A 280-nucleotide genomic window follows, 5' to 3' on the forward strand; every position below is an offset into this window, starting at 1 on the left:
CTTTTTAAATCCAAAGAATCATTGCTATTAAAATAAGGTTCATGTAAATTTGATTAAGAAGAGAAACTTAGAGTGATATATAAAACAAATAGCTGTTCCACAAAGTGAACAATTAGACAGTAAATATTATAAATTATCATAAATCATAAATGATGACTACAATGATGATTCAAGTGAGTAAGTTTGGAAATGGAGGCTACAATGTAGCTCTTTTCTTTATATTATAATTTTATGCTATTCATTCAGATTGAGATAAACCTAAGGCAAGATACCTCCACAT

Source organism: Propithecus coquereli, unplaced genomic scaffold (genome assembly GCF_000956105.1).
Source record: "Propithecus coquereli isolate 6110/MARCELLA unplaced genomic scaffold, Pcoq_1.0 Scaffold6, whole genome shotgun sequence".
Taxonomy (NCBI): domain Eukaryota; kingdom Metazoa; phylum Chordata; class Mammalia; order Primates; family Indriidae; genus Propithecus; species Propithecus coquereli.